This window comes from Metopolophium dirhodum, chromosome 7 (genome assembly GCF_019925205.1).
Source record: "Metopolophium dirhodum isolate CAU chromosome 7, ASM1992520v1, whole genome shotgun sequence".
Taxonomy (NCBI): domain Eukaryota; kingdom Metazoa; phylum Arthropoda; class Insecta; order Hemiptera; family Aphididae; genus Metopolophium; species Metopolophium dirhodum.
In genome coordinates, this window is record NC_083566.1 from 17,937,618 (window position 1) to 17,959,961 (window position 22,344).

The following is a 22,344-nucleotide window of genomic DNA, read 5'->3' on the forward strand; positions in this document are numbered from 1 at the left end:
AATAAGTATATATACTACCTACTATAATGGACAAGATGTATATTGTATACATTGTATATTCATATATTCCCTGTAAACTTGTCTAAATACACAATTATAAAATATTTTAACTGGTTCATTCCAAATAGTACGTTATACTGAGTAGCTCAATATTTACACAAATATATAATATAATAAACCATGTTAGAAAGACTCTTAGATAATGGCATAGACTACGTAACCAGACATCAATAACATAACATTATTCCATACATACCTAATTCAATATTATATTAAATATATATTCTAAACACGCCTGCAACCAATTACACTTTTGTCTCTTGTGATATCAAATGTTAGTAAACCTACTATAATTAATGGATGAAACCGTTAACCTAATTAGTATGCACTATTATTATATTGTCCCAGACTTATGTGACCACGAATTCGACTGTGTGTTAATTAAAGTTAAAGTTCTGGTAAAATTCTGGAAACATTAAACATGTATTGATCTAATTTAAACATTAACGCACTTACTATTAAGTTGTATTACTTTATGAGATCATTCGTATTAATGCGTTTTTTATCCGGGTCAATTGCAGTTTCATTCATTTTATTTGGTATCCACAAACTAAAAATAAAATTAACATTATGTTTTAAATTAATTGCGGGAGATAATGAACTGAAATATTCAAATAAATACAATTTTCGTCTAAGCAAATTATTCGTAGTATGGTTCCTTTTATAAAAATGCTCATTGATCCTCAATTACAATAACGTGTTTTTATTTGTCTTTCCTTTTATTATTATTGTAATATTATGTAAGTTATAAATTTAAAAAAATGTAGATATCTATCTATACGCATAATACTCTTTTAGTCTTTTAAATAACTAACTAACTGAGAGTGTCTGAGAGGTGGTTTTTCATTTCTATTCTTTTGTCAAATTCAATAATTTACAAAGAATAATATAATAATATATTAAGATTTTTTATTTAGAATACCATACCCATTATATTATATTATGTCTGAAAACATTTTATTAAAATTAAAATTAAACTTTATACAATTTATTTTTAATTTATCTTTATATATTTTCATGGTTTTTTTTATGAATAATTGTTATGTAAATGTAATACATTTTTTTAAGTTATGTTTTACATTAACATTTTTATAAGTTGCGTTAGTACCTATAATGTATATATTTACTATATTTTAAATATTTTAATACTGTTCTGTTCTGATTTTAAAAAAAATCGGGTTTCTTTAAACAAAGCACTGATTTACAATACATACAATTTTTGTGTTTATGAAAAAAGTGTGTTTTTTTGCAAATTTTATAAGTTTCATCACTTAATTTTGAAACAAATCTGTTAACTTTTCTCACAGTGCTAGTGGTAGTGGTTTTTAATTTTATATTTTAAAGAAGAATATTTGTTTGAGAATTTTAATATATGATATATGATTTTAGTATATGATTTCGTTATTTAAAAATTTTTACACACATACGTATAATATTATCACTTTACATAAAAATAGTAGAACAAAAAAAATATTTTGTAGAATTTGGTAAATATTTATTTATCCGTGCTAAAATATAATATTGAATAATAAGTAATAACTAGATTAATATAATTTCACATGCACATAGTAACTAAAAATAACAAGGTGTGTGTTAATAAATAATATTAATATATCCAAGGCTGAGCATTAACGAGTTAAAAAGTTAAAGTTAAGTTAAAAAGTTAATTTAATTTAAACTTTTTAACTTAACTAGTTACTTTTGGCTTTTCATTAACTTAACTGTTAACTTACTAAATTTCTTTCTTAATTAACGTGAAATTAACGAGTTAATTTTTCATTTTAAGAAGTAAGTTAAGTTAATTTATTTTGTTTTTTAATTTATAATATTTCACTATTTCAGTCTATTTCGTTTTCATGTCAAAAAATATGTATCGTAAATTCTTTCAAGTTAAAAATGTATACCATTTGAATCTAACTTATATGGAAATACTGTATGAAGTATTAACACTATATCCTATAATTTAATTTTGGGTTGGAAAAAAATTAAGTACGCTAGCGTTGTATAAACAAATTAACTTTTTTTTAACTTAATAAAAAGTTAACAAAAAATGTGTATGAACTTTTAACTTAACTGAGTTAACCTATGGTTAAATTAACTTTTAACTTTTAACTTTTTGTTATTGGTGCATATTAACTTAACTTAACTGAGTTAAAAAAAATCATTAACTTGCCCAGCCTTGAATATATCTACTTATTTATAATTTAAGATCAGAAAAGTAGAAAACAATCTTTTAGGTATGAAATGGTTTACTTATAACGAGGAGAATTTAAAAGTTTTTATAAATATATATTCGATATAATTTTTTTAACTTATGACATTAATAATTATTTATTATTTTTAAAATTCTCAAAACCAAATAAACTATACATTTTATTGATGACAGACATTGATGCAACGTTTTATAATCAATAATAGGTACGTATCTCGTATATTTTATTCTAAAATATTGTTAACTGTGGAAAATGTATAAAAAAAAACAAATTTTTTTTTGGGGGTTGAGGCTTTGACAACTGAGGTTATTAGCCTGTGGAACTGTGGGGTAGGGTACTGTAGGTTTTGAACACGTGTGTGTTTGTTTTGGCAGAATTTTGAAGTGGGAACCCGTAGGTATCTGCCATGCCCGGGTGGGGGATAGTGGCCTCTCTCTCCGGACACTGTTACTGCCCGAAGAAAAATGCCACCCGTGGCTGAGTTCGAACCAGCGACGGAGCGCATCGCAACTGACGCCTTAGTCCTTTCGGCCACTCCGAAGATTTATTAACCTGTGGAAGGCTCGTAGACATTGGGAAGAAATCTCCCTTTATAAAAAACTTTGGAATGGTCAATGAACCATTATTCTATTAAATATTATTTGGTTTATTTGATATTAATAATAAAATAAATAATAATTGCACACTTAATTTAATTTTCTTTTTGTCCAGCAAATGCCTATTTTGTCATAACTTTGTAGTTATAGAATAAAATAAAATTCCATACATGTAAAATAATGTATACATTTATGATAAGCAAAAAATATAAATAGGTTTTTTGGTAAAGAGTTACATCAACAAATTTTTTAAACCATGTGGGTACTAGGTATACTAGGTAGTACCATCTATATTGTTTGTAATCATTGTGACTTTGTATGAGTATATACAGAATATTGTACTTCGAAGTAAACGGCGATAATAATATATTGATCCCGTAAAAAAAATTAGATCTCTATGACAATCAGTAAAACTATAATGTTTCAACACCGGTAAATGTGTTTTTTTTCAGCTCTAAAAAAAAAAAACAAAAACAAAAATACCACAGACAATATAATTATGTTTGCGCATTTGTCGTCTTCCGCAGTAGGTACCACCACTAGAGGTATACCTATATGTAGGTACAATGCATATCATTTTGAAAGTTTCATTATTTTTCTCGTCGTTTTTAAGCTACACCGCCGTTGTAATAAATATTCCAGAGTTCCGTCGTGGCCATGCGTTTTAATTTGTATTCGTATAATTCGTACACCACACGCGTATAATATTATTATGGAACACAATCAGTATAATATATTTATGTACCGTTTAATCAGAATATTTGTTATTTCAAAACGGCGGAACGAAATCCACCCAAATCACCGAATTATGCGTCGGCCTGCCAAGGTATGTGTAATACTTATGATAATATAATAATATGTGCGTACATAGCTCACGGCTCTGATTTTCGGCAAAATCCAAATTCTAAATGTGTGATTTTAAAGCTCACAAGTTATAGATGTATTATAGTCACTACTCACTGCCCGTTCTTCAGGCGAACGATTACGACTAAAATACTATAGATTTCAGTTTGATGCGTATACGGTTGGAGGGCGCGTTTCACACACTTTGACCCTTTTTACCCATTTTACATACACACGACATCCGGAATTCAATAATAACCGCCATCACGGTATTATGGAAATAATATGTTTTTAATTATTTTTATCTAATAAAGAGTGGATTTTTTTTAAACACATAACCGTCATTTTCTCTGGAAATTCACAAGCTTATGAATATATTTTTTTTTTAACGATAATAAGATGTTAACAACATACAACATTTTCTTATCGTTATGGGTACCATTTGACATATTTTTCTAAGTTTCTTACTTTTTTTTACAACATAATATTGTAACGTATCAAATTTCATGATGATTCAAAGCAATGTATTTTTTATGATGATTTTCGTGCATAAAAGATGAATTAAAAACAAATGGTTCATAGTTATTATTATTTAAAGTTTGAAAATGTTTAAGCGCATTCCTATTTTACATTTACGAGACACTAACGATTCGACGACAAGAGGAATCACTGTACATGATATTGTACGAATTGTTCCGAAGGTCCGAATCCGCACAAAATACGAACCGATATAATAATATGGTATTATGGTAATATCGGTATATCGCATACGGTAAATACCTAACCAACGTGTATTGCTTGCAGTATATAATGTAACAGTGTCTGTATAGAAATAACACACAACACACGCGTATAATACCTACATACGAATCGTCCGGACTTAAACTAATTACACGACAAACCGGAGGAGCAGTGGCGACCGCGCTGCCGTCACACGGACGATGGTTGAAATTAATCGGGTTATATGTGTCTCCCCTTAATTAGGGTGCGGGTAGATGGTATGCAGTACCTATATACATGGCCACATTTCTTTTGGGCATGCCATTAGCGATGACGCCAAACGGCCTTTAAATTTGGATTTGGGACGGCTGCGTACATCGTAGATGAGATTCGATTAATTGGCGAGTATTTCGAGTAAGGGACGTAATATTTATGGGTAGAAAAGACTATAAAAATCTCCGTGGAGAAAAACACCACTGAAAAAAGCCTAACGAAATAAAACCGTAAACAATAAATACGGTAAATATGTTAGTGCACTATACGATCACTTTGTACGGTTAAAAATGTGCATTGCAGAACGCGGACACTTTGTAGTTTGTACTACTATAAAATGTAAACATACATAGTATAGATAGGTACCTATAATATTATAACTAAGTCATGACAAATTTTATTAAAATTTTATAAAGGTTGACGAGATTGAAACATTATTTAGTATCTAATAATATATTTATAATATATACCTGTATAAAGTTATGACAAAATGTATAATATTAAAAATAGAAATAAATATGTTGTAAAGTATGTTCAAATAAATATGTTAATAAAATAATCAATCCGTAATATTAAACATTAATAATCAAAAATTATATCTACATTTAAAAAATATATATTTTTAAAAATTTTAAAACTATAAGTACCTACATCATAGTTTTCAAGGTTATAATTGAAATCGTCCCCCCTCTTTGGTTACCATATAATGGTTAAATCTCATTGAACTTTATACAACTTTAAATATAATCTGTCATTGCTTCAGGCTTGTTTATATTATATTATATACACTTTATACTGTATGTTTATAATATGACGTATATAATAGTAAAAAGTGTCCGCAGTTGTTGTTTGCTGTCGTCTATTTACCTGTGTCTAAATACCATACATAATTTGCGTATCAACATACTAAACAATGCAAGAATATAAAAAATAGTTGAAATAACTTTTAATACCTACCAAATACGGTTGAAAACTTAATGAACGTCGTAATAATTCACATCTAATAAATGTTATGTATGAATGATTAAAAATAAATTGGCTCAATTATTAAACTAAATTGTAGTCATAATCATATTAGTTTAAAATAATATGGCATAATTATAATATTACCTATACATAGTCATAATATACATATTTTAGTTGGTATCAATATTATGGAAGTATATTGAAATACCTATCATAAACCGATACGAATTACGATTTGGTATATTGTAATGTCCCAGTATAATAGTAAGCAATTTGCGTTTTTGGGTACTCCTAATCTTTTCCAATTCTCTTGTGAAATATGCTGATGCGAAAATGATGTACGACAATTTTACGTAGGGTAAACGTGTTATGCGCAAACGATGCATAACACAAAAATCCAACGATGTGTCTTGCAAAAAAGGTCGAAATGAACAATATACTATAGGTAGCCGAAACGGCCAACAACCCGGCGTTTTGCTATCTAAAATTTTTCCCGACCGACTGTACAAATAGTGACCTAGAACCATAAATACACCCCTGTAAAAAATCCCACGGAATAAAGGCCTGGTGTGTGACACGCAATTATCGTCACAAGTTAGCAAACTTAAGCTATATCGTATTTGTTTTCTGACCAGAGCCTGTAACTCCTATACTCGTGAAAATTATAAAAGACTTTGGAATTGTTTTTATTTATTTTTTACTGCAAGTCCGGATTTAGAAAAACGTTTTTGGAACGCCTTTGGAGAATAATATTATCTAACAGAAAAAAATCGAGCTTAAATATTATAATATACTTTCAGCCGTTTAAGGATAAAATATTCTGTTAAAAAGAATCCGAAGGCATAATATATATATACTTAAGCAGTATATTTGTCTTTGATAGAATTGTTGTTTGTGACAGCTTTTGGACACCGCAAAATCATTTTGTTCCCCCGAATATAATATTAATAAATATTGTATTAGACCAACAGTATTGCGTTGAAGCCAACTTGTTTACAAAGAGTCCGTGATTCACCAGACACCTAATTAAACGAAAAAAAATCCACCCAATACCTATACAAATACAATACTTTTCAAACAGTTTTTATTATTTCTTAACTACAAAATAGGTTGTCAATCGCGTGTAGGTAACTATATTTGTTCTGTAAATCAATGTATAAGTTTTTTTTTTTTTTTGACGATCTCTGTTTGTCATCGATTAGATCGTTATGGAGGGTTTATGATTTAGCCATTTAAATATCTCGATACACTAAAGAAACCTAAACACTATACACCGAACGCTGTTTGCCAATTAAAAAATATCACATTGTAATAATATATTATATACTATTATTGACGATTTAAAGTCGGTAACAATTTGGTTATTGGATAAAAAAAATACTGAAAAATAATATCTTATTGTGCAAATTATTATTAAATCATAACGTATAGAACTTACCATTAGCGTAAGTATACAATGAGATTCACCAAGAAGCATGGATGATTTTTTTGGCTGAAAATGCTGATACATAAGTTGAAATTCGAACGATCAGTTTCTGAGTTATTACACATTATGTATTAAAGTTAATAGTCCCTAATAAATAATAATGGTTTTACATAAAATATAAAATATATGGACGTAAATCGTAATATTTAGTATAGTATAGTTATTAAACTCAGTCAGTTTTAACAAAACATAAAATGTTAATATACCCATATTAAAATATTACTACAATTTTCAAATCATCGCAGCCCCCGTCATTCTAAACGTTCTTAACCTATTAATATAGACTTCCATAATACATATGTTCATAACTCAAAAACTACTACTCTTTCGAGGTTTAGTTTAATATACCCATTTAGGTATAAGAACCGTATAAACACCAGTTTTCGTTTAGCAACCCCAGACCCCAGTTAAACGACTCTACTGAGGAATCTACCATAGGTATGTCTCCTTTGTAGTGAGGCCACTGCCCGCCAGGTACTATTCTTGTTGTAAATAGAGTACAATATTTTCAAAACATTTCCATGCGTTACGTAATATTATAACTATGTGGAAGATTGTCAACTGTGTACCCAATAATTAATATGTGAATTTATAACTGTTTAATTTATTAACATTTATAATATTGATTACATCTGGATAAATATTTATATTAACCATGAACCTCAGCTGACTTATCAATCATTTAAAAAAAAAGAATTAACGTCAAATGCTTCTGAACACATTAATTTCCTATATTTTTTTTTTTTAATTCCTTAAATTAATAAATCTCAGTTTTATAAATAAGTACTTAATTTGATTATAGATTTTTTTCTAATGTGCCTACTTAGTACTTATACTACATATACAGTGTATAGTATACACGTTTTATGATAACTCTCGGCTGAAACTCGAGACGAAATAAACTCTATTTATCACTATTTGCAGTTCTAAAACTATCTTTAACAAACTGTATACTCGCTATTATAATACAACTGTCTGCATTGGAATAGGTTATTAAATTTTATTCAACCCTAAGGCATCCCCAGGGATTTTAACATCAGCACGTGGTGTGAATAAGTTCGCATATCATCGTGTACAACTGTATATATAGTGCATACGCAGGTATCCACATGAAACCTACCTATATTATAAGTAGGATTCACCACCACAAAATTGAATATATCTTTTACCTTTGTCTGACTTACCGAATTTGAAATGCCATGTTTTGTTTAAAATTTGAAATGTACAATCTTTAAAAATACTGTGAATCTTGAGAGCAGACGTGTAAAATATGTAATTTGTTCATGCAATTATTAGATAGATAATCATAACTTATATAAACATATTATTTTCAAAAAATAATTCTGTAGGATTTGTAAACATTGCTTTACAAAAAAACTTTTGAACATTTAAAGCACACAACACTTAAGTAATCATCCACAATGCATTACAGTAAATGATAATTTATTAATGTCATTAGGTACATTTTGAAAAAAAAATATAAATAATAATCCCTGTTGTAGTGCGCACGAAAGTGATGCAAAAACAAATACATAGTACATTTTCCTTAAATGGTTTTCGCTTCGATGAGTAATATGGGTACGTGCATTATTTGTACGACATAAATATAATGACTTTCAATTTATCAAATTACTAGAACTTTATCTTATATATTGCAGTCCAATCCACTTTTTCTAAAAAAAAAAATATGTTTTTATAAATAATTTAGATCGTTTTTCTGAATAACAACTTTGGTAATTATTACTACAAAAGCTTATAAGAGTTATAATATAAATTATAAATAAAAATGATTATACTAAGTTTGCGTCAAAACCTATTTAAGTATTTACTTACTAGCCAACTACTCGTCATGTGCACTGATTTTCGATTGTTATACCCGTATAATGTGAACCTAAAGGAATACTGAACCTTTTTTTATTGAATTTATGTAGGTATCTATTTTGGAACTGAAACAATAGAAAATTGATTATGTCATCATTTTAGTAGATATACCTACCAAAAGGTATAAAAAATGATTGCTTTCGCTAGAATTGTTCTTTGTAGATTAAACACTTGTGACGTCAATAGTACGTGTTGTATAATTTAATGAAAACAAATAATATCATAAATCTTTATTTGGTTTCTAATATTATGTTTTATTATTAAATATTGTATTTAATAAATCGGTACTTATACAGTATACATCAATGATAATGTAAGAACTTTACTTATGTGCTTATTTAAAAAATATTAACACATAGTTTGTTGTTTTCATAAAAAATGTATTAATGGTTTAAACCGTATACATCACAAGACTCACAGACTTGTGATAAAAAAAAAAAGTGCTGATATATAATTATACGCTAAACTGCCGAACTCTATATATATTATTATTATTATAAAACCATCAAGGATAATAACTATGGTATAGCTAATATTATGTATTTGTTGTTGGTTGATTTTTCTAAATAACGCAAACAAACTGTTAACCATAATCTATACTTAACATTATAATACTACAGAATGTTATTGCTATAACTATAACAGACCTTGTTGCACTAATATTCACATTGTGGTTTTAATGTTTGTGTACACCGCAATGACTAAATTATTATACCATAACTATTATACCTAACAACACTAACAAAATTTGCGCCGTATACTATTACCTGTGGGCTGTTATATCATAGAAATTGTGTTTTAGCTTTGCTGAAATATAGCGACATAAATAATTAACCCGGAAAACTCGGCGGGATACATTTAATTTAGTAAACTATATTTGTAGAGGGCTCCAGTCAAATAATTTATCATACAAATTAAGGAAAACAAATACGTGTTCCGTTTGAAACCGATTTACTTTATTTAGCTTTTAACATTAATTCAAATAAATAATTTAAAAAAAAAAATTGTAACTAATTATTCATAATTATTGTATAATTGTATGGTTAGTATTAGTAAAATGTATTATATTTTATTAATATATGTATTAATTAAGTGCAGTTAAAACTCGGATTAGATCAATTATTATCCAAAGTTAAAATGTTGATACAATATGAATTTTATCGTGATCTTGTTAATTGTTATAAATTATATCTTACTATTATAGTAGTCGTACCTATATTTGTTTCAAATTAGTACCCATTTAAAACATTATGGTAGCGGTAATTAAAGAACATTTTATATCTCGTGGATTGTCATGTCACGTATTCTTTTAATTCTCAAAAGACATGACATTGCGAATTTCACATAGTCTGTTGAAAAATTGTTTCACAGTATCTTCGAAATTAGACAAGTGTATACTACTGGAAATGCGCCAAATTCTGCAGTGGATGGTGGTAGTAGATTCACGGGCAAATGTTTTTTTTTATTTCTTTTGGAAACTATTCATTTATATATTTTTAGTTCGAATATTGGATCACGTGATATAACTGATGTTCAGTCGTCATTTGTTTTGGTAAAAATATTAGTTTTGTTGAATGTTAAAATATATTTTACAATCTTTAAGTATTATTACGGCGTTTTCAAAGTCAGTTTTTATCTTCAGTGTATATTTTTTGTATACTAGTATACGAATACAAAACGATTAAGCACATTTCAAATTTAATTATAAACCATAGATCTATTAATAAATATTGGTGAATGTATGTAATATTAATGTAATATAGTTTATTATTGTACCGTAAAAATCTACTCAAAAAACCTGAATAGCACACAGAGACCAACCATCCACTTACTACATCATAATATTAATATAAAATGATAAGGTATCCTATAGTATCCTATACGTATCATATAGGTTTTCAAAAATATAAATATCTGTTAACTGTATAATATACTGTTTATAGAGTTATTTAAAAAAATTAAGTTACCTAGGTACTCATGAAAATAATTAATGATCAAAGTTTTTAAAGTTTTGAGCATTTATTGATTATGGGTAATGAATAAGTATCTCATCTCTCAAGTCTCAATACCTAAAGCCTCAAATCCAATTATAATAAATCCCAAAATATATAACATCGTCATAATATAATGATATTAATAATATTGGTGGTTCAACCGATGCCCATTACCCCATCTTCTCTCTCGTGTATAAACTACTGATTTTCTCAGCGTTCCACTCACTCCATCGGTCTTTATGCGTAGTCTCCAGATGTGCTACGGTATTATTGTCAAAATCGTCCTCTTGACCGTTTAATGCGTCTGGCTAATGAGTCCTCCAACCAGCCATCTGCATAGTTGTTTATGATCGTTTGCACTGAAACCAAATTTATTGCAACATTATACTATATATAATATATAAATTATGGTACTTCTGATTTTTTAAATTATTGTTGTAAGCATATGAGAAGACATCGGTTATCGGTAAGACAAATGTCCATACTTTGTGTTAAAATATGTAATAGCCTTCAAATTTAAATGTGAAAAGGCAGTTTTATTTTTAACAAAATTGTAAAATATTATTTTTAAATCTTGATAAAGCAAATCAAGTTGAATTACATTAATTCAAAACTTTTTAATTTTTAGCAATTCCATAGCACTGTTGTGCTTCCTAAAATGATTTTACTCTTTTTTTGTGTGTGAACCTACTGAACAACAAAATAGATAAAGGTAATAAATATTAAATCGTTTCTTAAATATTGATAAAATACATAACCAATCGGAAATATAATTGAGTGAAGTTAATAAACTGTTTTATAATATACACCTAACAAAAAATGTAAGACAGCAAACACATGCTTGTAAATATGCTAAATATTTTTGAAATTCTACTTTTCCCATTTTCTAACAAATATTAAATTTTGTTATTCATGCATATAATGCATTTCTGTTTCTAAATGTTACTACAATTATTAAGGTTTTAGTTTTGAACTTTAAGAATAAGGCTTCACTAATCCTTTTATTTGGATTTTTTTTATTGAGTTTTTTGGTTTTTTAGAAATATATATTACGTTTTACAAGTTATCAAATTATATTGTATAATACCTAAGACTTCTTCTCTGTATTTAACGTAAAAGTTCTTAAAATGGATTGATTATGTCAATGTGATATTCTGAATTTAAAAAAAATGTATTATATTATTTTTAGTTTTTTCCTTTAGATATACAAAAATACTCTATCTATATGTACATAATATAAATATAAAACAAGAAATAGTCATCAAACTTTATATTCATCAATAAAGTATAATATATAAAAGATATTATATTCATTTTGAATGATAGTCCTTAATGGTAGGGGTCAAAGAATTTACAACTAAACAAAACTATAAAAAAAACTACATTATATACGACATCTAACTAAAATATTCCATCTTGTATGTATATTTATGTACCTACTCATGTGAAAGAGTTATATTATATTTGTTTTGAATGTAAATTATTAGACAAATATTGTATCTTATTACATTTTTTAGTTATTTTTTTCTTAGCAATATACATATTATAACTCTTGAGAATGTGCTTTTGAAACGGTTGAAATACTTGTCAATGTTGATTTTAATTTTTGACAGCTTAAATTAAATGCATCTAATTTTACTATCGAATCTTTTAAGTCAATTAGATATTTAGTTTTTGTTTAAAAGCTAAATAATTTAATTACAAAATGCCATTATGACACACATATCCATTTTGTTATTTTGATTGAAAATAATAAACTTATTTTATATGTATAAAACTACATGGAATAGATTTAAAGATTCAATTAAACTCTCAATATTTTTTAATTTTTCAAAGAAAATCTCATTAAAATGAAAAGCATGGTAATGTTTTTCTTAATAATTTGTCGAATATCGTCGTATAATTTTGACAAAAATAGATGTTTTCGAAATTAAATCTTCAATTATTATTAAGCCATACAATATTATAAGATAGTACATTTTTATACAAAGTAATTTACCATGGAGAATGTTTATTGCTTATAGGTGTCTTATACTAATTTAAAATTAAAACTAATATACACGATTTTAAATTGGTTGAACATTTAACACAAGTACCTACTTATCGCATATACATATATATATTAATAATATGATATTGTACAGTACCTATACTTTCCTTTCATGTTTATTTTAACTCGTTGATTCAATAATAATTTATTGTATACATATATATTTCTCGACAAAAATACATAACCATACAGATATAAACAACGTTTTTGTTTTGTATTCCCAATCTATTTTGAAACTTAATTTTTTATTCAAAACAATTGTAACTAATAATCTTATGATTCGAGTGCGTTTGAGTATAGTCCAAAAATAATAAATAACACTAATTGCTATAAACATCGGCAAAATAATACATCGCCAGTTTCTCAGTTGTACTCAACTTTTTGTCCACGTTTATATCTTGATTTTTCTATGACATAATAATATGTCTTTTTCTGTTACCGTCATAGTCAATTACTTCATTTCAGAATAACGGCCGTTTACATTGAATGGTTTTGATTATATGCCTTCTGTGGAGTAATCCTTCTTTTTACGAACATCCTAAAATAAAAAAAATTAATTTCAGATATAGAATATGTTGCTTTTATTTTTTAGTTATTAGTTTATTATTAAACTTTTTATATTTAACATATTTTATATAATTTCATGAAGATACACATAATATATTTATTGAGTACCTATAAGTATCTATATAGTATAATATTATTATTTATATATATTATGTTAATTAAATGAGACACATGTCTGTGCTTGATGACCAAAGCTCGTGTTTAATAATAACGTTTTATAATACTTATTATTATAATTATTAGGTTCTACTAACTAGGTACTAAAGAATTATTATATGTAAGTTATTATATAAGGTTAGTTGTTGTTAGGTTGGTTTAGTTAGGTTGGTTGTTACTAAATAATGTATTAGATTTAATATGTATTAAATGCCTAAATAGACGAGTAATATGAATTACAGAAACATAATACACCTTCTATACACGATTTATATTAAGTTATCATTAGATTTTTTTTTGTTTTATAAAATGTATTTTGCAGAAAATAAAATACCTAAGTAGTACTTAAATCAGATATAATATTTAAATTTGTTATAATTATATTATAATAACATTTTGTTTTAAATGTTTAATACATAATGATAAACTAACTTTAATAATTTATCCATTGTTAATCACATTTATATCATTTGTATTGCAATAAAAATTAAATTATTGAATAAATGAGGTTCAGCAAACACGCTTGTCGGCATTAGTAATTGTATTGTAAATTTAATACTATACGTCTATACATAGGGTATAATAATAGGTATCAATGCATCATATTACATAGAGCCGTTACACAATCTAAATCGGAAATTAAATAGGTTTTGTTTACATACAATTTGAACTCCATGTAATGATATTCAACGAATTCGATATTGACTATGCTATAAATATTGTCGTTTAATAATTTCACCGTAAAGTATCTAATGTACAAAGTGAGGGAGTACTTTAAAACTATATATTATTGGGCTTAAGGAGATTTTCTTAAACAAGTAACCAACTACCTTTTTTACAGACACAATAACTATGTTACTTTTTTTTTCATATAAATGCAATGCAATGATTTCAATAATTTAATGATATAATTTTATGTTTATTTTTTTAATATCCCTATAGTCTCTATACAACTCACGTCAAGGCCAACCGTGTGTCATGTCGTCGTCACTATGTCCAGCTGTATAGATAGGTAGTGTTGTTTTCCAACAAGTCGAGTTTTCACGAATAATGTTGGCAGTAGATTCGTTTAAATTGTAATTTTCTGCCAGCCCTAAATATTATTTTCTCGAAGCTGTTGCATATTATGCTGCCGAAAAACACCCGGTGTTTTACACGAGAATACACGATATTTATGCGGGGCCCTCTTGCTAGTTGCTGTTTGCCGTCGTCATTGTGAAAAGTAAAATCAATCAAACAGTCCTGACGTGCTACGCTTTCCGGTTCAGTTGGCACTAAGGCAAAGGTAAGAACTTTAGGAACGGTGAAATGGATACTTTATTGACTTACAGACGGTAAACTGGGTTTGACTTTGTAACCCCCGATAATGAACTATACTGGCTACCACTTACATCATCGGGTCAACACCGATGGTTTTAAACCTAACCCGGTAAAGGCGATGTTAAAGACGATACCATTGATAAGTCCCTAGCTATTATTGGTATTACTTATACAATCGAGCATGGAATTATTGGTGCATTAGTATATTGGCTTAGTGTTTATCACTGCACAACAGGTTCATACATATAGCGTGTGTATTATAATATATCGATATTGATAGGTAATACATTGAGTTGGGTGTCTTCCGCGTTAATGATTTAGATTGTAAATGTCACGTAATATTCACTATTGCGGTTTATTGCACTTCGCGTGTAAATCATTTGTAATATATCGTAGAATGTAATATCTGAGTCCTATAAATTATGCACGACTTGTATTTATTAAAGTAAATTTCCATGAGTATTCTTTGATTTTTTTTCCCGACAGTAACATTTACATTGAAATACTTATCTTATGTTATTTGTTACTTAAACATGACATTTTGGTCGATTAGTGGGGAAAAGTCAATTTTTCAATTTATTGGTATAAAAACCAGAAAACTCAAAATAGTAGTTGCCGACAGTTTGGTGTACATTACTTACGTGGCTGTTTGGCATTTAATGTTGAACAGGCGATGCGTATATAGTGTGCAATAAACGCCAATGGCCACTCATCACTGCCGCCTGTCGAACGCAAGCCAAATGGACACTGCCATCGCCGCATCGGTTGAGTTGGTTGATTGATTGCTGTAAATGACTTTTGTGAATTCTACACACTTGTTGACTTGGCTGGTAGCCCAAAACCTGGTTATGTCACCCAAAATGGTGTTTACTATATTCTATATATTATACAGGGTGAACACCCCATTTTTTTCTTTAATAAGCAGGCAGTTATTCATAATCTGATTTTTGGAACTTTTTTATATTTGACGTTTTATGTGCATACCATTAAAAAAGTGATTTTTAACGATACAAACTTATTATTTTTAAATTAAAATCACCCGTTTTACTTAGATTTTCAGCAGATGTTTTTAAAAAATGTTGATGTGTCTAAGTTATAATACTAACAAGTAGTTTCTGACTTATTAAACTTTATGTACTAATGATAATAGTTCCTGATACTTGCCTGGGCAATCCACCAAAACAGATCTAAATTAAATATATATATTTTTTCATGTTCTTATATTTATTATTCAGACAATTATTATTTATTACAAATTGTAAAATAGTAATACATTAATAAAACTTTCCTATAATGCTTTATAAATCAATTCAAAAGGAAATGATACATATCATTCGTATTTTATTTAATTTCTTTTCTAACTTTTTTTCTTAAATATAACGCAATACATTTTATGTTATGTGAATAAGCATATAATATATTATCAGTAGTAGGTACATAATATTTGATAACTCGGATTTAGATACCATCAACATTTTGAAATAAATCATCTGCTGAATAATTTAAAGTAAAACAGAGTGGTTATCAATTGAAAAACAGAAATATATATGTATTACCACAGTACAATCCTTAAATGATACAATCTCAAATATTCGAAAATATATTCTTTAGGTATACCTATTTAAAAGTTCCAAAACTTAGATTTTAGTCAACTGAATTTTTAAATAAAAGGATAGTGAGCTTGCTAAGTGAATCTCCCTGTATATGATTAATGAAACTTAATTTTTTAACCGTACCCATTTAGAATATTAACAGAGTTCCAAGTGAAAAATTAATTTTCCTTTGAAAATATAATTTAAATACTATATAAATTATTATAGCACAACATTTTGGATCATAATCGTACCTAATTCTATACATTCTGTATCTATCATTATTATTAAATTAATTATTATTTAAATATTTGTTCGACTCAATGTTTGAATTTTTCTGATAACTTTAAGTTCTGTCAAAATTAATTGATTTGAAAATTATGATATAACTATGTAATATTCTAAAACTAAATTTATATTTTGCTCTTACAGAACTTTCAATTCTTCAATTGGTTCATTGTTTTATCAGTTAGGTTTATGCAGCACAAATAATCTAAGACAATTAGGCACTACAAAACTTTCATACATACAGTCCTGTTCATTAATTCAGGCTCTTAGATTAATTACATTTGTACCCTAATGCACGTCAAACAATTGTGTGCGTAAAGACGTCCGATCTAAATCGGAACCATAACTGAATTGGCTACCCAACATCACAACTTGTTTACAATTAAATTTAACAACCACGAATAATTCATTAATATTAAACATGTCGACTGTAACTATCAATTTAACTACACCACTAATTAAAAAGAAAATAGATTATAGACTATAGTTAGAATTACGATAAAATCTAAGATATGACACAAGGTTTAATAAATTTAGAATTTAGAATTTAGAAGTTATTTTTTTATACAATATATTATATTTAATCATTGGTAATTTACTGTTTTAAAAACAAAATTGTGGTAACATAGGACGTAACCCAGATAAGTAATTTTTAAGTATAGACATTTCTGGTAAACGAAAAATGCAAACGTTTCTTTGAACTTTTGTATGAAAATAAAAGTAGCAGTGAAAACTGAAACCGTCTACTACAGAGTTGTTTGGTACCCCCACAAATATTCCGTCCAAAACAGATATCGGTTTTAACGTATATGACCGAATTTATTAGTTTTAGGTAATTAATAATATATTATTTTGTTTAAATATAATTTTATCTGGCTAATTAAGTTACACACATACCTATAGTGCGGACTTAAATAAATATGTAAAATGTTATCAGACAATTATTGCGTTTTGTTGTACCTATTGTGTTTTTTTAATTCATATGGGCGAAGCACCTAGTAAAGTGTGTTATAAATGTTTTCTTATTTGTGGTTATTCCTAGTTATTTAATGAGTTATATTTTATTATTTCCGAGTGTTGACTATTTGCAAGATAATATCCAAGTCCCGTATTTTATCTATTCAATTGGATAGGTAATGTTTTCCTTCTAACTTTCTTTTACTTAATTAATGTTTTTGTGTGTATTGTATATTGACTATATTACTTTAATACCTACTTCTACAAAAATACCTTCATAATATATGAAAAAGGACAACTGCTTAAGATTCAACTATATGATTTGAAGTTTAAACAATGATAATCGTGAAAAATAATTTTCTGTTCAATATAAATATAAAATAAATGAATGTTATTTACTGTCCAGAATCGACCCTTTATGATACTCAAATCCCTCAACTATAAAATATTTTGGACTGACTCTTGACCACCGTTTTACCTTTGCTTACCATATCCAAGCCAAAATACTACAATGAAACTTCCTAAATGCTAAAAACTCTAATCATCGACCACCTAAACTGAAAATTAAATATTAAATACTTCTCTATAAATCTTTCTTAAAGCCAATTTGGACGGCCTACAGTTATGGGGCAATGCAAAATCTCAAATCTAAATAAAATACAGTTTCCAAAATATTACGCAATTCCAAACCATACCCCCCTGCATAGTGACCTAGACATGAAAACAATACATGAAGTGTCCAAAAGTGACTATAAACGGTTCTTACGCCTTAACACTCACCTAAATCCACTTATTGAAAATTTAACTACATTATTCATTCTTGGCAGCCCTCCTCGAGGTCTCAGTAGAGACCTGCTGAATAACAATCCTTAATCCAAAAAAAAAAAAAAAATAATTAATTGAAAGAGAAAAGATTCATCAATGGGTAGTTTTGTTGTTGAAATTGTTAATGTTTTCTTTTTATGTAGCAAATACTCTAATTGTGCCTGCTGGTAGTATCGTGTACAGATAATAAAAAAAATGAGTGGTTAACATAAATTTAAAATAAACGAATGTAATTCAACCAGAAATTAAAGTTGAAATTTATTTTTAAAAATTACAATATTATTTTAAATTTATGACAACAAATAATTAACGGCTCATATAAATGCAGAATTATTTATAAAATACATTATTTAAATGTTGCTAGTGCTAAGTGTGAACGCAACTATAATTACGGTATCATGTGGTATCGTGTATTATGTTTACATGTTTTGCATTGGCTTGCGAGGTTGATACTTGATATACCTACCCATTCGTAAAGTTCGGCTATGCAAATCGGCTTATTCATAATTATTGTGTGCTAATTTTGTGGAACTGCCCCAAATTAGGATATTAACCCAATGGTGACATTTTAGTGGTGAAGTGCTATAGGCATTAAATAAAATCGTATAATTAAACGAGATAAAACTTAATCTGCCCATTTAAATTACATATACTTGTACATGCTTGTGTCCACAATGATTCGATTCATTTGAATAAGGACCGGCCATAATGCGGTTAATACTGAAACTAATATATTGGACTCATAAAATTACTTCGTCATATATGCTGGAAGCCTGGAAACGATGTAAAACTTTAGTATATCTTTTATTCTAATTTAATCTATTTCATAAATAAAACTTTTGAGATATTGAAATTTCAAATGCAGTGAAATACTACTACGACACTTATAATATATATATTATATACAAATAAATATGTTCAGTGCAAATAAATCTCTTTAATTTTCGGATAAATCTAAGCGCCTTATATTTATTTTCATAAGTTTGACAGGTATTTCCTTTTTGAGTTAACTCTATATTTTTATCAACATAAATCAATAAATTATACGCCTATATTTCGTTAGACTCAACTGTATTTACAAAATATGTTGTAAAATGTGAGATTTATCGTTGTGCATTTTTATAAGTAAATACTGTATCAAACATAAATTTAAGCAGTTATATATTTTTATACTTGTAATATTTAATGATGTAGAATGTAGATACTATGTTATACTCAACTTTATATAAATATTATAAATTTAGAACTTGTTATTATTAGTTCATTTTTTATCCTAAGGTCATTTTCAAATAACTTATTTTTAAGAAACATTAATTTATATTATATAATCAATATATAAAAATATATTTTTTTGTATAGAAAATTGTTTATTAAACAGCATTGATGATCTTACATCATATATATCAACAATAAAATACTAAAGAACACGAACAATACCAATCAGTAATTTTGATCATAATACATTATGGATTAGTAACTGTTTACAAAAATGTCGCATACATTTTGTTTTTCAGCAACAATAGGGTTTATGTTTCATTTATTTTATTTGCCTTTTCAGTTTACCTATAAATATAAAAAAATATTCGAAATATTGTCATACATACCAGTTGTTTCTTGAAATGGTTCTTTAATAAATTGTATTTATCTTGAAGGAATACAACTTTGTGGGTTTTCCAAACGATAATAAATTATCTTTTAAATTGTGTTGACACACTATTCACAAAATTACCATCACACGTATGTAACGTGTATAGTGTTACCTTCGGTGGAAATATAGTGCAAATTTCCCGTGAGATTTCTGTATGTGAAATAATCAAATACACGGGAAATAAACAATGTTATCAAGATATGGTTTCAAATTATATAGTTTTTAATAAGCAAGCACATAATATTATATGTTATATTCAATCTAATAAACTCAAAATTAATGGTAAATAAAACTACAATTATTAGGTACTAAATAATGTAATTTACAAATTAAAATTATTTAAGATTGACTTCTATCCACCAGTTGATAATATTTTTTTAACCATGTATTTCGAGTTGGAATAAAAATAAGTTTATAAATATCGAGTATTTTTACATCTAAATATTTAAATCCCTAATAATATTTTTTTGAACTACCATCGTTAGTTTAATATAGGTTAAACAGTGGACGAAATATATACAATGAAGTGTTTTTGTGTTAAGTGATGATTTAGAGTTGTCTCATGCCGGTGCACTAAGAGTGGGCATGTCATTACTCATTTATAATAATCGCGCGATGACATTTTGTAGGTAACGGTCAAAAATAGATTTGAAACTTGCATGAGTATTACGATTTATTTTAAACTATATTTTATTATTGGGTAGACTCGAGAGACTATGATCACGAGTCACGACCAATAAATCAGTGATGGGTGATATTCATAAAAGAACTTGAAAATTATAAATGTTTTGCTTAAGCTATTATAATATTGGTTTTCACTGGAACAACGATCACGCTGCAAAACGAAAAATGTGATAATAACTGACAAACTTTGTAAAAGTTTTTAGATTCTGAGTGGAGCAAGGAAGCTAGTGGTTAAACAATGGTGTTAATTATTTATTTTTTTTTTATCATGTATACGAAATTTCTACCGGTAGGAGTGCTTCGATTTCAACATATAGTATCTTATCTTTTAGAAAATTAGATCAATATGGTACTTTAGAAAGGTAATTTTCGATTTTCTCAATAGTTATTTAATGCCATGGGAAAACCATCTCCGCTCAGAATCGTTTTTCTTATACAATGATATTATATCATTGAATTCAAGTTTAATACAATCCATTATACATTGACCCACTTGTAACCTACTGTACAACAGAACGACATCCACTTGCCAGCTTTTTATTACATCAATTTTTTTTTTATGTATTATAAGTTTTAGATTTGTAATCTACCTTATGCTCACATAATATATAAAACTAATTAATTTTTAAAACTATTTTACAATTAATAAATAAATATATGTTTGAATTGAAAGACGATTAACGATAATATGTCGATGTCTATGTTGAAACTGTTTCAGGTTAATATTTCCAGTACGAAAATGTCAAGAATTTAATGTAATAATGTATAATTTATCAAAAATGTCCAATGTAGGTACTCAACATCTAATAAACACAAAATAATGATACTTTGTGAATTTTTTAAATCTACCATATAATATTCTTTTCCTTTGAGGTTTGCTGATTGAAATCTAGAACTGTTTTTCGTACTAGTCGTTCTTACACAAATAAAGGGAAATTCTCTGAATAAAAGTAGAAAATCACTGAAAGATGCCGTGACGTGATAATTTCCCCTTAATATACTATTTATAAGATAAATCATATTCATCACATTTAATTATTTTAGAAGTACAGAATGTATACTATAATAATGAACATTTTTGTGAAAATTTAAAAAAACTGTCCTTGTTTATTATTTATTTCAAATACTTATATTCAAAGACTCGTTTATATTGTTGTATAATAATATTTTAAAAATAAAAACGTCACTTGGTCTTCTTGATATAGTTACTGATTAACATACAAAT

At 27.2% G+C, this 22,344-nt stretch overlaps 1 protein-coding gene and 1 long non-coding RNA gene across 2 annotated transcripts in view; one reads left to right on the plus strand and one right to left on the minus strand.

Annotated features, from left to right (window-relative positions):
- Positions 1 to 22,344, plus strand: part of LOC132948723 (uncharacterized) — a 162,752-nt gene that overhangs the window by 11,759 nt on the left and 128,649 nt on the right. The gene's annotated exons all lie outside the window — the stretch shown is intronic.
- LOC132948203 (uncharacterized) lies at positions 11,218 to 15,884 on the minus strand. Its single transcript, XR_009665007.1, has 3 exons — positions 15,767 to 15,884; positions 13,461 to 13,620; positions 11,218 to 11,391 (listed from the first exon to the last, which is right to left on the minus strand). It is a non-coding gene; the product is annotated as an uncharacterized LOC132948203 (long non-coding RNA).